The 13,777-nt window shown below is 39.1% G+C and overlaps 2 protein-coding genes across 6 annotated transcripts in view; one reads left to right on the top strand and one right to left on the bottom strand.

The window, feature by feature from the left end:
• RPS3 (ribosomal protein S3) overlaps positions 1–13,777 on the bottom strand; it is a 780,806-nt gene that overhangs the window by 520,592 nt on the left and 246,437 nt on the right. The gene's annotated exons all lie outside the window — the stretch shown is intronic.
• MAP6 (microtubule associated protein 6) overlaps positions 1–13,777 on the top strand; it is a 160,360-nt gene that overhangs the window by 69,240 nt on the left and 77,343 nt on the right. For 4 of the 5 annotated variants that reach the window (XM_049619567.1, XM_049619561.1, XM_049619571.1 and 1 more), the window contains 2 exons: positions 439–589; positions 10,445–10,537. The gene's annotated coding sequence lies outside the window, so the exon portion shown is untranslated. Of the gene's footprint in view, positions 1–438; positions 590–3,569; positions 3,727–10,444; positions 10,538–13,777 lie in introns of all 5 variants that reach the window. The other variant, XM_049619565.1, reaches the window with a different exon arrangement.

The raw sequence follows: 13,777 nt of genomic DNA, 5'->3' as shown, positions 1-13,777 counted from the left end.
ATGTTGAACTTCAATGCTGAGCACCTACAAAACTAATGTTACATTGTGTGTCAACTTTACTCACGCAAATTCAAAAAAAAAAAAAAAAGGATCGGGTGTTTATATGGAAAAGCAAAACAAAACAAAACAAAACTAGGTCCTTTTCTGTATTGAGATTTGCATTCCGTTATAAGTCACATGAAAGCAGCCTAACCAAAAATGGATTTGTCTTCTTTCACAACAAGAATTCTAAATAGATACAGAAGAAAAAAATTATAAAACTTAAAAATCAACAACAAAGTCCAGAGGCAGACGGGCGCAGCAGCCCCACAACGTCATTAATGGTCTAAGTTCTTTCTGTCTGTCCCTCCACCATCTTTAGCTTGCAGCTTCTGTCTTTAAGATTGTCACCTCATGGTGGCATAAGGGTGATTAACCTCTAGCCTTTCTATTTTTCAGAAAAGAAGTAGGAGAAGGAAAGAAAGGAGGTAGAAGGGAAAAGACCCTTAAGTCAATGTTTTCGTAGAAATCGCCAAGGCTCTTCTGCTTACACCTCATTGGGCAGAGCCATGTCACCTGACCTCTTCTGGCTACAAGGGAGTCCAGAAAGGTGAGTAAGTATCCTGTGGACCTGAATTGAAATATCCTGGGAGTATTTTTTTTAATGTTTATTTATTTATCTTTGATAGAGAAAGAGAGAGAGAAAGAGAACACAAGTAGAGGAGGGGCAGAGAGGGAGAGAGAGAGAGAGAGACAGAATCTGAAGCAGGATCCGGGCCTTGAACAGTCAGCACAGAGTAGGGCAGAAGGCTAGTGTGCCACACAACTTTGCATCATACACAAAAGGTGGATTGAAAATCTAGAGACAAAAACTTTTCAAAGGTGATATAGGAGAATATCCTTATAACTGACATCAGAGTAGGGAAGAGGGTTTTTTTTTTTCATCCTTTTAAAAACATTTTTTATTTAAATCCAAGTCAGTTAACATACAGTGTAATAATGGTTTCAGGAGTAGAAGTCAGGGATTCATCACTTACATATAACACCAAGTGCTCACCTCAACAAGTGCCCTCCTTCATTCCCATCCCCCCACACAACACCCCTCCAGCACCTCTCAGTTTGTTCTCTGTATTTAAGAGTCTCTTACAGTTTGCCTCCCTCTCTGCTCTTACCTTATTTGTCCTTCCCTTCCCTGATGTTCATCTGTTTTGTTTCTTAAATTCCACATATGAGTGAAATCATATGGTTATCTATCTTTCTCTGACTGACTTCTTTCGCTTAGCATAATACATTCTAGTTCCATCCACCTTGTTACAAATGGCAAGATTTCATTCTTTTTGATTGCTGAGTAATAGTCCATTGTGTAATCCATGCCATATATATGTGCCACAGTTTCTTTATCCATTTGTTAGTCAAAGGACATTAGGGCTGTTTCCATAATTTGGCTATTGTGATAGTACTGCTATAAATATTGGGGTACATGTGCCCCTTAAAGATGCAAAAAGCATAAACTTTGATTTGATGAACACATCTGATTGCCTTAAAACTTTAAACCTATGTATATCAAAATACACTATAAATGAGGTTAAAAGTTAAGTCACACACTGGGAGAAGAAATTTGCAATACATATAAGCATACATACAAGCATATAATATTATTTGCATACATATAATATTGTGATTAATATGCAGGATATTTAAAGAATTCATATAAAATAATTCTTTAAACAACCTAACAGAAAATTGGCAAAGGACATGAACAGGCAATACACAAAAACTCCCAATAGGCAATAAGCACATGAAAAGATACTTAACCTCACTAGTATCCAAATTTAAGCACTCATAATTTAACATTTCTACCTACCAGGCTGGCAAAAGCTTAAAAGTCTAGTAATTCCAAATATTGGTGAGGATGTTGAGAAACAGGAACTCTCACATATCACAGGGGGGAGTGAAAATTTGCATAATCACTTTGGAGAGCAAGTGGTTTTTGCATATATTGGAAGAGGCATATATTGGATGGCCCAGAAATTTTACTTCTGGATTATTAACCAGAGAGAAATGCTCTCACATGGGCTATGGAGACACACATAAGGAAAAATATGTTGTACTATTTGCAATAGATCAAAAAATGCAAACAATGTAACTATTTCTCAGTGGAAAAGTAGATTTTTTAAAAATGGTTTATCATACAACAGCCCACTAGAGAGCAGTTAAGATGGCCTAACTAGCTCTAAATGTATCAACATGGCTGAATCTTGAATTCCAATTGGCCAGGGAAAAAGGCACATTTAAGGGTATCATCAAGTTTGATACCATTCAAAAAAAAATGCCAGATACATAAATGTTTAATACACATGAATTTAACTTATTTATTTAATGTTAAATACACATTGAGTATAGGTACATGTGTATTAATAAATGCACAAAAACATGCATCCACACCATCTTCCATATGGTGGGAATATTGGAGGAAGGAAGGCAGCGTGTGTGTTCACTATGGAACTTAAGATGTGCCTGTGTTGGGGCCCCTGGGTGGCTCAGTCAGTTAAGCATCCAACTCTTGGTTTCAGCTCAGGTCATGATCTTGCAGTTTTGTGGGCTTCAGCCCCATGTTGGGTTCTGCGCTGGCCTGCTTGTGATTCTCTCTCCCTCTCTCTCTCTAAAATAAATAAACTTAAAAACAATAAGGGAGCTGCAGGGCCATCACCAAGGGGGGAAAATAATGGAACAATCTGAGCATCAAAATAAAAAGTGATAGTCATGGATGAAAACCATTGAAAAAAAGTAAGAATTCATGAATCCACCCTGGTGTGAACAATGATGCCAACTAATAAAAGAAGAAGGAATAATGGAGTTAGAAAATCACTATTTGGCAAACATCACAGTAATAATTGTCTCAGGGAACAACCATCAATAGTTGTTAAAACTAGTAGATGAAAATTTGATGAGTCACAGGAGATCTACAGAGTCTCACAGTATCTGGCTTTATTACAATATTTACGTATTATACTAAATGAAGAAATTGGGAATATTCATCCTGAGAAGAGAAGATCGGGGGATATAATGGTGGTTTTTAAATATGACTTTAAAATGCTGTCATCTGTGGTCTCAAGGCAAGATGGAAATTGCAAGAATTCCTAATTTGGCTCAATATAAGGAAGAATTTTTCAGCCTGAAACATAAGTTAAAAAAAAAAAAAAGACTCAGAACATATTCAATTATTCCCAGACTCTAGAAATTTTAACATTCATTTATTCTAGGATTCTAAGACTGTATCATTCAATTATTCTGAGACTCTAGGATTTCAAATATATGGTTTACGATTCTAAGATTCTCATTCTTTTATTCTGATTCCAAGATTCAAAGACTTCATGATTCTGGTATAATTCCTGTTTCTGTGGTCATACCAGTCATAGGAAAAACACTGAGGTATTTGTTTCTAAATCTCACCTAGCTTCATAACTGGAAATCCAAATGAATTGGACCTTCCTACCCATCCTTTATGACTGGGAGCAACTGTCCTCTGGTTGTGTTCCTGAAGATAGGGAAGGCTTCCAGCATTTCACCTTAAAATACACTATTTCTAGGGGAGGACCCAAGATGGCGGAACAGCATGGAAGCTTTTTGTGTGTCTCGCATCCATGAAATACAGCCAGATCAACACTAAACCATCCTGCACACCTAGAAAACTGATCTGAGAATTAACACAACAATATGCACAACTTGAACCACAGAATTCAGCAGGTACATGGTGGGGAGAGGTGAACTGGGGGAGAGAGAAGCCACGGAGGGCAGGGAGCGGCTTTTGTGTGCAGAGAGAGGACGGAGATGGGGGGGTGGAGAATATGGGAAAAGCACCTCCCCCCAAAAGCAGCTGGAGAGAAAGTGGAAAAGTGGAAACAGCTGCAGGGACTGAACTAAAAAGGGAGAAAGGAAAGGGTTTAAATTCCATTAAGACTCTATACACAGGGGGAGCAGAGTCTGAAACTCCACAGCTCAATACCTGGCGGTGTTCTGGTGGGAAGGGCGAATCCCCAGGAGCAGAGTGAAATCTGGGATTCTTCAGGCCACACAGGGAGAGGCAGTTCCCTGCTGGGAGGACACCTGGTAGAGGCTGTGTGGGTCCCCCAAAGGCAAGGCCCCAGTGGACTCCGGAGAGCAATCACATCCACTGGTGCTGGAACAAGGTTGTTAAGGGTGAGGCCTGGTGCCAGATGTGTGTTGAGATTTTCCGTAATCCCTGAAATGCTGCAGCTACACTATCTCACGAACTTTTTCTTGGGTGCAATCTCTGGGCATCGGCAGCAGCACGGACATGCAAACGTTCCTGGGTGCGGCTGGCATTCGGGCATTACTCAGTGAGACCCTCCCACAGAGGGGCAGAACAGTCAAAGCCGCAGTCCCTCAGACGTAAGGGGTCGGGAAAAACAGCCGCCTCTGAGACAAAACTCAGGAAGGACGTGCTGCCTGGGGCTTGGTCACGGTCTGTGTAAAAGCGGGGAGTGGATGGAAGCCGAATACAAAGGATGGGTGTGTGATTGCTGATCCGGGAGAACAGAGTTTCGATACTAGAGACTGGGTAGCTGGGTGATGCCATTTTCACCGCTCCCGCGCATGTGCCTACACACCTACAAGCACCACAACAATCCACCCTAGTAAGCTAAGCAGCGCCATCTAGTGGAGAAAGGAGCCATTACACTAAGTGCTGCCCAACTGGGCCAACCTCACTCTTCAGGAACCAAGTCTCTCTGCCTGCTTAGTTTATGGACTCTAAAGTGCTTCATAGTTTGACTTCTGGGGAAACGAAGTAATTTCAGACGTATTTCAGTCTGTTCACTGGTCCATCTATTCAATTTTATTTCTTTCTTCCTTTTTTCTTTTTTCTCTTTTTTGTATCTTTTCTTTTTCTTGAATACAGAAAGAGAAAAAATTCATTTTTATTTTCAATTTTTATTAAAAATATTTTTCTTTAATTTTTTTCTACTATATTTTTTACTTTTGTGTAAATTTTTTCAAACTTTATTTTACTTCCATTATGTCATTTTAGTCTACTTCAGGGTATTTGATTTTCAAATTTTCAAACGATTTACTTTTTTTTATTTCCCTTTTTTCTCTAATCTATCAAGCCCATTTCAACACCCAGACCAAAACACACCTAGCATCTAGCATCATTTATTCGAGTGTGTGTGTGTTTTAATTTTAATTTTTTTTACCTCATTAATTCCTTTTCTCCCTTCAAAATGATGAAATGAAGGAATTCACCCCAAAAGAAAGAGCAGGAAGAAACAACAGCTAGGGACTTAACCAATACAGATACAAGCAAGATGTATGAACCAGAATTTAGAATCACGATAATAAGAATACTAGCTGGAGTCGAAACTAGATTAGAATCCCTTTCTGCAGAGATAAAAGAAGTAAAAGCTAGTCAGGATGAAGTAAAAAAATGCTATACCTGAGCTGCAGTCCCTAATGGATGCCACAGCAGCAAGGATGGATGAGGTAGAACAGAGAATCAGTGATATAGAGGACAAACTTATGGAGAAAAATGAAGCAGAAGAAAAAAGGGAGATTAAGGCAAAAGAGCACGATTTAAGGATTAGAGAAACCAGTGACTCATTAAAAAGGAACAACATCAGAATCATAGAGGTCCCAGAAGAGGAAGAGAGAGGAATAGGGGTAGAAGGGTTATGTGAGCAAATCATAGCAGAAAACTTTCCTAACCTGGGGAAAGACACAGACATCAAAATCCAGGAAGCATGGAGGACTCCCATTAGAGTCAACAAAAACAGACCATCAACAAGGCATATCATAGTCAAATTCACAAAATACTCAGGCCAGGAGAGAATCATGAAAGCAGCAAGGGAAAAAAAGTCCTTAACCTACAAGGGAAGACAGATCAGGTTTGCAGCAGACCTATCCACAGAAACTTGGCAGGCCAGAAAGGAGTGACAGGATATATTCAATGTGCTGAATCAGAAAAATATGCAACCAAGAATTCTTTATCCAGCAAGGCTATCATTCAAAATAGGAGGAGAGATAAAAAGTTTCCCAAACAGATATTAAAGGAGTTTGTGACCACTAAACCAGCCCTGCAAGAAATTTTAAGGGGGACTCTCTGAGGGGAGAAAAGATGAAAATAAATAAATAAATAAATAAATACCAAAAACAACAAAGACTAGAAAGGACCAGAGAACACCACCAGAAACGCCAACTCTACAAGCAACATAAATGGCAATAAATTCATATCTTTCAGTACTTACTCTAAACGTCAATGGACTCAATGCTCCAATCAAAAGACATAGTTTAACAGAATGGATAATAAAACAAGATCTATCTATATGCTGTTTACAAGAGACCCACTTAGACCTAAAGACACCCACAGATTGAAAATAAGGGGATGGAGAACCATCTATCATGCTAATGGTCAACAAAAGAAAGCCAGAGTAGCCATACTTATATTAGACAATCTAGACTTTAAAATAAAGACTGTATCAAGAGATGCAAAAGGGCATTATATCATAATCAAGGGGTCTATCCACCAAGAAGACCTCACAATTGTAAATGTTTATGCACCAAATGTGAGAGCACCCAAATATATAAATCAATTAATCACAAACATAAAGAAACTCATTGATAGTAATACCATAATACTAGGGGACTTCAACACCCCACTCACAGCAATAGATCATCTAATAAAAAAATCAACAAAGAAACAATGGCTTTGAATGACACACTGGACTAGATGGACATAATAGATACATTCAGAACATTTCATCCTAAAGCAGCGGAATATACATTCTTCTCTAGTGCACATGGAATGTTCTCCAGAATAGACCACATACTGGGACACAAATCAGCCCTCAAGTACAAAAAGATCAAGATCATACTGTGAATATTTTAAAATATACTATTTCTAGTAGGTTTTTGATACCTATCCTTTGACATAATAGAAAGTTCTACCTTGCTAAGAGTTTTTAAAATTAATTAATGGGTGTCAACTTTTATCATGTTTTTCAAAATACATCTATTTGAAATGGTTATGTGTTTCCTTTTTATTTAAAATATTTTTTTAAGTTTATTTATTTTGAGAGAGAGAGAGAGAGAGAGCAAACAGGGTAGATGCAGAGAGAGAGAGTCCCAGGCAAGCTCTGCGCTGTCAGCACATAGCCCATTGTGGGGCTCAAACTCACGAACTGTGCGATCATGACCTGAGCCGAAATCAAAAGTTGGACACTTAACTGACTGAGCCATCCAGGTACCCCTGTTGTATGATGTTTCTACTGAATTTGTTAGCATGTAGTATTATTTCTACAGATTTTATTATTAAACCAGTGTTCATTTGTGGACAAACATTACTTAAAACTGATAAATCATAATTTTTATGTACAATTCTGAACTGTTTGCTAACAATTTATTTAAGATTTTTATATCTATGTTTGGCCTCTAATTTTTCTTCTTATTGTTCCTGTCTAGTTTGTCATGGTACATCTATCATATTGACTTTCTAAACTGGAATGGGAAGTTTCCCTTTTTTCTGCTTAATGGAATAATTTGCATAACATACAGATTGTCTGCTCTATGAGTTTTGTGAGACTCACCTGTAAAATCAAATAGATCACATATTTTGTTTTATCTTGTTTGGTTTTCCTTTATAGGTATATTTTTAGCAACTGATTCAATTTATTGAACTACTCAAGTTTTCTATTCCTTTTTAAATCAATTTTAGTAAGATATATTTTTTTCCTCAGAATTCCTTCTTTCCCCTTGGTGGGTTAGTTGTCTCTTGCTGAATAATAAATCACCCCCAAACTTCAATGCAATCCCAATCAAAATCCCAGCAAGTTATTTTGTGGATATCAATAAACCAACTCTAAGGTTTATATGGAGAGGCAAAAGACTCAGAATAGCTAACACAATACTGAAAGAAAAGTACAAAATTGGAGGGCTGATGCTACCTGATGTCAGGACTTACTATAAAGCTACAGTAATCAGTACAGCATAGTACTGGTGAAAGAACAGGCAGATAGATCAAGGGACAGAATAGAGTACTCAAGAATAGAGCGACATGAATATAGTCAACTGATCTTTGACGAAGGAGCAAAGGCAATACAGTGAAGAAAAAGTCTTTTCAACAATGGTGCTGGAACAACTAGACATCCATATGATAAAAAAAAATCTAGACACTAGGCTGTCACACAACGTAATGATCATAAACTTACATGTACAATGCAAAACAATAGAACTCCTAGAAGATAACATAGGAGAAAATCTACACGATCTTGGGTATGGCAATGACTTTTAAGTTTTTAAATTTTTATTTACTTTTGAGAGAGAGAGAAAGAGCATGAACAGGGGAGGGATGGGGGAGGGGGGGAGAGAATCTCAAGCAGGCTCCATGCCCAGTGGCCCAGTGGGGAGCCGGACATGGAGCCAACATGGAGCCCAACACAGGGTCTCTATGTGGGGCTCCGTGTGGGGCTCCACCTCACAATCACAAGATCATGACCTGAGCTGAAATCAAGAGTCTGACACTTAACCAACTGAGCTATCCAGCCGCCCCCCAGCAGTGACTTTTTAGTTGTAACACCAAAGGCACAATCCATTAAAGGAGAAATCAATAAGCTGGATTTCATTAAAATTAAGCACTTCTTCTCTGCAAAAGACACCATCAAGTGAATGAGAAGACAAGCCACAAACCGTGAAAAATATTTGCAAGAGGTGTATCTGCTAAAGGACTATTACCCAAAATACAGTAAGAATTCTCAAAACTCACCGTAAGAAAATGAACAATCTGATTAAAAACAGGCAGAAGACCAGAGCAGACACCTCACCAAAGAAAATGTACAAATGATAAATGGGCACGAGAAAAGATGCTCCACATCGTATGTCATTAGGTAAATGCAATTCAAACAGCAATGAAATACTACTACACACGGATTAGAATGACCCAAATGCGGAACCCCGGCGTCACCAAATGCTGGTAAGGATGTAGAGCAACAGGAACTCTCACTCATTGCAGGTGGGAATGCAAATGGTACACCCACTTTGGAAGTCAGTGGAGTGGTTTCTTACAAAACTAAATATAGTCTTATCGTATGCTGCAGTAATCATGCTCCTTCGAATTTACTCAAAGGAGTTGAAAATCTATGTCAGTACAAACACTTGTACACAGATATTTATAGCGGTTTTATTTATAGTTCCAGAACTTGGAAGCCAGGAGATCCCTCAGTAAGTCAATGGATAATTAACTGTGGTGTATCGAATGAAACATTATTTAGTACTAAAAAGAAAGGAGCTATCAAGCCATAGAAAGACACGGAGGAAACTTAAGTGTATGTTACTGGGGCACCTGGGTGGCTCAGTCGGTTGAGCATCTGACTTCAGCTCAGGTCATGATCTCGCAGTCTGTGAGTTCGAGCCCCGTGTCGGGCTCTGTGCTCACAGCTCAGAGCCTGGAGCCTGCTTTGGATTCTGTGTCTCCCTCTCTCTCTGCTCCTCCCCTGCTAGTGCTTTCTCTGTCTCTCAAAAATAAGTAAACATTAACAAAAAGTGTACATTACTAAGTGAAAGAAGCCAAGCTGACAAGGCTATATATATTGTACGATCCCAATGACATTCTGGAACAGGTAAAACCATGGAGATAGTACTAAAGACAAATCCAAGATCACTGGTTGCCAGGGGTTAGAGGGAGAGGGGGATGAATCTGCAGAGCAGAGAGGATTTTTTTTTTAGGCAGTAAAGATATTTCGTGTGGTACTATGATGGTGGCTACATGTTATTGAACTTTTGTCAAAACCCATAGAAGGTAAAACACCAAGAGTAAAGCCTAATGTAGACTGTGGACTTTGGGTGATGTAGCATCAATGTGGGCTCACCAATCATAATAAATGTACCATTCTGGGATAGGTTGTTGACAGTGAGGGAAGCTGTGTGGGTGTGGGAGGAGGGGAAATGAGAACTCTCTGTAGTCTCTGCTCCATTTTGCTGTGAACCTAAAACTTCTCTAAAAAATAAAGTCTACTTAAAATAAATACATATAACTCAGCTAAAATAAATTACCCCCAAACTTAGCACTTTCAATAACAAGAAATATTTATCTCACATAGTTTCTGTGGTCAGATTCCTGGATTCCTAGTCAGGAATGACGAGCTGGGTGCTTTGGGTTCAAGGTCTCCCATGAAGTTGCAGTCAAGATGTCAGCCAGGGTCGCCATCCTTTGAACCTTTGAGTGAGTCTAGAAGATTCCCTCCTAATTTGGGTCACTCATATGGCTGAGAGGGTGAGGCCTCAGTTCCTCACCATGTGGAGCTCTCCATGGAGTTGCTTGGGTATCATCACAGTATGGGACTGGCTCCCCCAGAGTGAGTGATCCAAGAGAGAACAAAGTGAAACCACAGTCTTTTTTGACCCAGTTTTGAAAGTCACATGCCATCATTTTCATGATATCCTACTGGTTACACAGGTCAGCTCTAGTCAATGTGGGAGAGGACTTCACAAAGCTGTGGCCACCAGGAAGTCAAGACAATTGTAGGCAAGCCTGGAAATTAGCTACTGCGTAAGTTTTTTCAAATTTATCAGCTAAGAGTAATTCTGGCCAACCATTCTTTAAATATCTGCTATATTTGCAACTGTCTTTCCTGTTACAATCCTAAAAATTGTTGGTGTGTGACTTCTTTTTTGCTTGTTTGTTTTTGTTTCTGGATAAGCCTGTCAGAGATTTGTTTATGTTAAGGAAGAAGCTTTTGGATTTTTTGACAGTCTCCAATGTATGGTCATTACATATTTAATTACCTTGCTATTTTCTTTATTTTTTTCCCCCTTCTCCTTTCTTTGGTTTGTTCTGTACTGTCTCTAACTTCTTGAATTTAATCACTAGAGTATTTTTTAATAGTATTTGTTTCTAAAGTATGTATTTAGGTTATAAATTTCTCTGTGAATATTGTTTTTAGCTGTAGCCCATAAACTTTGATATGCAGTGTTTTCATTTTCTTTCAGTTCTGATTATTTTCTAGTATCCGTTATAATTTCTTTTGAAAAAAATTTTTTAATATTTATTTTTTTTTGAGAGAGAGAGACAGAGTGCAAGTGGGGGAGGGGTAGAGAGAGAGGGAGACACAGAATCCAAAGTAGGCTCCAGGCTCTGAGCTGTCAGCACAGAGCCCGATGTGGGGCTCGAACTCACAGACCGTGAGATCATGACCTGAGCTGAAGTCGGATGCTTAAGCAACTGAGCCACCCAGGAGCCCCTCTAATTTCTTTTTAAACTCATGAGTCAATTTAGAAGCATTGTTTGTTTAATTGTAATATAATTGTACAACTTCCTTTTGGTTAGTATGTTTTTACTATATCTTTTCCCATCAGGTTTCCCCCCATGTTTATGTCAGTATGTTTTAATTATGTCTCTTGAAAACAATGTCTGGTCGCCTTTTGCTTTGTTTTGTGTTTTTCTCCAATCTGACATTCTCTGTCTTGTAACCAGAAAATTTTGATTATTTACATTTACCTCAATCACTAATATATTTAAAAATATTTCTACCACTTTATATTGTATTTGCTATTTGCCATGTTTCTTCTTTGCTAATTTTTACCCTTTTTCTGCTCTTGATGAAGTTTTCTATATTCTTTTCTTTCTTTTACTTTTATTTATTTTATTTATTTTTTAAGTTTATTTATTTATTTTGAGAGAGATAGAGAGTGTGCTAGTGGGAGAGGAGCAAAGAGAGAGGGAGAGAATCCCAAGTGGCTCTGCACTGTCAGTGCGGAGCCTGATGTGGGGCCCAAAATCACAAACTGCAGGATCATGACCTGAGCCAAAGTCGGATGCTTAACTGACTGAGCCACCCAGGTACCCCCCACTCCGTTTCTTTCTTTTAATGTGCATTTTTAAGTTGACAACCATTTTAGGTTAATGATTTAATCAGTATCTCTCCTTACAAACATAAAAGGACTTTAGAATACTTGAAATCTGATCACTCCCTCCCATCAGACGTGATATTATTCTCCAGCATTTTAGTTCCGTGCTGTTTTCTTATTCCTCAAGTTAGTTTAAGCATAGCCAGATCCTCAAATGACTAATATACTAAAATAGACACCTTCAAAGCAGTGGTTCAGACAAGAGAGAAGTGTTATTTCTTTCTCACGTAACATTCCAGAAGCAATGAAGTGGTCTAAGGCTGTTAGGCAGCTCCATCCTATGAGGTCACCCCAGATAGTTTTCTTCTATCTGCTTCTTCTACCCTCCCCTACCTAGGGTTAAATCCTGGCACCAGAATGTTCTTAACCACCATATCATAATCATCTCAACTACCTAGATGATAGTTCACCTCTACCATGTCCACACTCTACCCTATGGGAAGGGAGAAAGATGAAACTGAACACAAGCAACTTCTTTTAAGGAAGTGACTTGCAAGTACCTATGATTGCTCTTTGTTGCAAAGGAGCCTGGGAAATGTAGTCTTTTGCTGGGTGACCAAGAGCCCACCTAAAACTTGGAGGCTTCTGTTATGGGAAGAAGGTGAGAATGGGCTTTGAGAAGTAAGTTGCAGTCTTCATAGGCATCAGCAGAATCCTGTGTCCTCTTCTAACTTTCTCTGTGTTTGCTTCAACCTTGGGCAAGCAGGCTCCCTGCTCCCCCAGTGATGGCAAAGATGGTCACTAACAACATTATCCTAATGGTCTCTCATTTTAGCAATTCCAGTAAAAAGAGAGAGAGAGAGAGAGAGAGTGGCTCCTTACAAATAGTTCCAACTGAAGTCTAGGATTTCCTCTAATTGCTCCAGTGGGGATCACATGTCCATCATAAACTAGTCACTTTGGCCATGGGGATGCAGTGCCCTGGTAAATAGGGGTGGGTCACATAGTCATCTCTGGAAGGTGGATCAAGTAGGGTTAATCCTATGCCAACCATGGGAACTGAAAGTCAGAAAGAAGTGGTTCCCAACAGACAAATAATGAGGTGCTGCTGTCATCAGAATGGATGCTGAGCAAGCAACAGAAACAGGTAACCATTAGATTTATCTATCCTATCAGGTACTGGATGGTTCAAGAAAGTTGTACCATTGAATGTGGTTTAAAAATCCAAATGAATGAAGGTGGAAGGTGATATTGATGATGAAGTTGCCTGGAATACTCTTACTTACAATACTGATAGGAGAGCTTCTACTCATCTCTCCTTAGTCATACATTCAGCACCTTATGAATGAACCTCTGTTACGCTGACCATACTGCTTGCTAATTGTTTATTTTGTCTGTCTCCCAGTCCTCCCATAACACACCCCTCTAATTGAGGGCTCCCTCGGAGCTAGAATTCGTTTGTGTTCCACCATGCCCAAGGCACAGAGTGGACATCAGGAGACTAGACTTGTTAAATGAAAGCAGGGTAAAGTCTCAATGACTCTCAGTAGCCCCTGCCAGTTTCCAATCCCTTTGAAAATCATTTTTGGAAAGACACGCACCAAATCCCAGGGAGTTCTGCAGAACTGGGGGTCAGACCAGATTATGTTGTTTATAGAAATGTATTTCCTAATGACTGGAAAACAGTGCCAGGCACCATATTATTTGCGGAACTCAAATCAAATCATAAAAAGACAAAGACCCAAGTAGGAGGAAGTTCAACAGGTAATTGATTAATCAGAGTTGTCTTCTCATCCTGTTTGATTCTAAGGTTAAAACACACACACACACACACACACACACACACACACACACACACACAGACCAGCTGCGTTTTGCAGTCAGTTCCCAATCTAAATACATAAGTGACTTCCTTCCCCAGAAACACCAATGCCCCAGCTTA

This window comes from Panthera uncia, chromosome D1, assembly GCF_023721935.1.
Source record: "Panthera uncia isolate 11264 chromosome D1, Puncia_PCG_1.0, whole genome shotgun sequence".
In the NCBI taxonomy this organism is placed as follows: Eukaryota; Metazoa; Chordata; class Mammalia; order Carnivora; family Felidae; genus Panthera; species Panthera uncia.
The sequence above is the reverse complement of the archived record's forward strand: the minus strand, read 5'-3'. Positions and strand labels throughout refer to the sequence as shown.